Raw genomic sequence first — 2,835 nt, forward strand, 5'->3', positions numbered from 1 at the left:
TGCTGCTGGTTTGGGTTTTTTTTCTTTTTTTTTTTGCAGCCCTATATGCAAACTGTCACTTCAGGTTAGCACAGGACCTGATGTAGCTCATTAGCATGAGCTGTATCTAATATGCTTAAAACCTCTAATTATTTATTATGCCCTAATTGGCAGCCCGAGAAATGTCTGCAAAGTGATGAGTGTTCATCCCAAAACGCCTTTCGAGAAGAATTCAGGAGCGTCCCTGGTCATTTTTAATTCTTCATTGGGGCACAGACTTTATTCCTCTTGTAGCCGATACAACGCTAAGAAAACTCGTACAGCTTGCTATCCCAAGGACTAGCCTCCCTCCACCCTGGGAAGGATGGGCAACAATTACTCACGAACACGGTTTAATGCTCAAAGTCCTTCTTGCTGTAAAGGGACGCTTAGGAAGAGACGTTAAAGTTTATCAAGTATGCAAAAGTGTAGGCAGATGCTCCTTGAAAATGATTTACCCGAAGGAACAGCCGTCAGGGAAAAATCGCTTTCCTGCCTTCTGAAAGTAGCAAAGTTTTGAAAATTATATTCACATAGAAACTGTTTCAAAATAAGTTTACCTCTCTGGGGTCGCCCCTCCCCCCCGCCGCCAATCGCCTTTTTTTTCCCCCTTCCAAGTCTGTATTATGTTTCTTCGGGTTGTGCCAACTATTTATTTACCTTTATTCTTCCTCTCTTTCTTTTCATTCATTATTCTCTCTCCCTCCTTTTTTTTTTTTCCCCTTCCTTGTGTGTGTGGCTTCTCGGTCTGATCTGTAGCTTGTTACCACCCACTGCACGCTCTCTCCTGCAGCCGAGGTGTTTCTATACAAACTTCAGCGTCCAGTTGTCATATTAATTATTACACTGAGTAATGACTGAAATAGTCAAAATAAGGGGAGACTCAAGAGAGCTTTTTCTTGCTGCTCAAAGATTCAGCAAAGAAGCCTTGCAACAAAGCACTAATTGGTCCCCAGAAATACTCTGACAAGGCATGGAAGATAGGTTTCATAAAGCCCAGCAATTGTGAAGGGGGAAAAGATCCTTGAATAGACCCCACGCTTCTTTTCTAAACTCTCTTGCTGAGCAAAAAATGGACTGCTTCTTGAATACTGGACTGATCTTGAATGCTATACCCAGCAGAGAAAAAAATGCACCATTTATTGTAAGTTTTTTTTCCAGCTATTCATGTGTTCTATGTGGAGAATAAGCTGGTTTTGTTTACCATGAAAGGCTTTTTATTTTATTTTCGCTCTTGGGGGGGAGGCTGGAAAGGGGAGGGGGGAGGGAGAGAAACACATGTGCCCAAATCCAGACGAGCTGCCTACTGTAACAAAATGGAGTGTAACAAATCCTACAGAAGTCCCGAATGTATCGATTCTTTGAAGATCTATATAGATTAACGACTTTCGTTCTGCTTTTCCAAGACGGCATTTAATCATAACGTAAATGGCCTTTAAAAAAGAAAAGGGGGAGGAAGGCATACCAAAGTTTAAAAAAAAAAAAAAAAAGGCAAGGACTTCAAAAGACCTCATGAGTGTGGCTACAATTTAGGCACACAAAAAAGCCACTATAAAATAATTTCAGTTCAAGATTAAAAAAAAAAAAAAGAAAGAAAAAAGAAGGGGAAAAGTGTCCCAATGAAAAGGGCAAGGGCTATTTATCATTATGTTAGAATTAAGAATTTCAAAGTGCAGGTGCAGCACTGTGCATACGAGTGGGTGGAGGCGGGGGACCTTGGAACAATATTTATTATCTATAAATCTGGCGGCCCCAGCCCCCTGACCCTGCACAGTGAGCAGACAGGGAAGCTGGCAAGATTGGCATTACTTTGGACAACGCGAGGGGTGAGTTTGTTCCCCGGCGGCGGCGGATGGCGAGGGACGTGCTGGGCGAAGGGAGGAAAAGGCTCTGCCCTCACCCCTCACCCCCCCGGGCCCCGGAGCCGGGGGATCCAAGCGGGGACAGAGCCATGAAGGCAAAATTACATGCGAGTTACACTCGGTGACCTCTGGGACTCGCGTCTTTTGCCTTTTTAAGAGCCCTTTGGGACTCGAGAAGGAGGGACCCAGAAACCCCAGTCTCATTCTGCCATTTCGGGGAAAAAGGGCAGGAATTTCCCCACGTGGTGTTCCCAGGCCAGTTCTGGTAGTGGGCTGCTCCAGCAGAACTACTCTGTTTAAATACATGTATAGTTTACAGGGCTGCAATTATTTTGATATTTCCATTGCCGCTTCCCAAAGCACTGGGATGCGAATCGCAGGGCTGGTTCATTACTGTTCTCTCACTCCTGCGATGTCACAATGCGGAGCTGATGATGCAACAACTGTTTCCAGTGCAGAGAATTCTGATGTCAGACAAGGGATGTTGAACAAACCATCCAGAAGACTTGGAACTGAAGAGGGAGAGCTCCCTATACAGAAAATAAAAACGAATGTTTTATCCTGTTTAGGTCTGGCTGTCCTGCCCAAAAGAGATTAAAATAATTTAATATGTTTCACATGCAATGAGACAGTAGGCTAAGAATCAGAAAGAAACTCCGTGACCAGCAAAGAGGGCCCTGAAATAAGTGTGATAGAGGTTAGACCAGACAGAACTACTTCACCTTTTTCATCATACATGTGCATTAAAATCTGCCACGTTAAAAATTACTAAAAGACTAGTTAGCAGGTGCACATTAGGGTTCTGCCATACAACGTTGCTGCTTATCACTGTTTAAACTCACATGCCCAGCCAGGGTCAGGGGTCCGGTGGCAGATGAGAAGAGAACTCTACAGCTCCAGGCTGCCATAGTTGAGGCCAGCAGCAGAGCAGGGTTTATTTTTGCACTCATTTCCA

The sequence above is a fragment of the Aptenodytes forsteri genome, unplaced genomic scaffold (assembly GCF_000699145.1).
Source record: "Aptenodytes forsteri isolate BGI_AS27 unplaced genomic scaffold, ASM69914v1 Scaffold56, whole genome shotgun sequence".
In the NCBI taxonomy this organism is placed as follows: Eukaryota; Metazoa; Chordata; class Aves; order Sphenisciformes; family Spheniscidae; genus Aptenodytes; species Aptenodytes forsteri.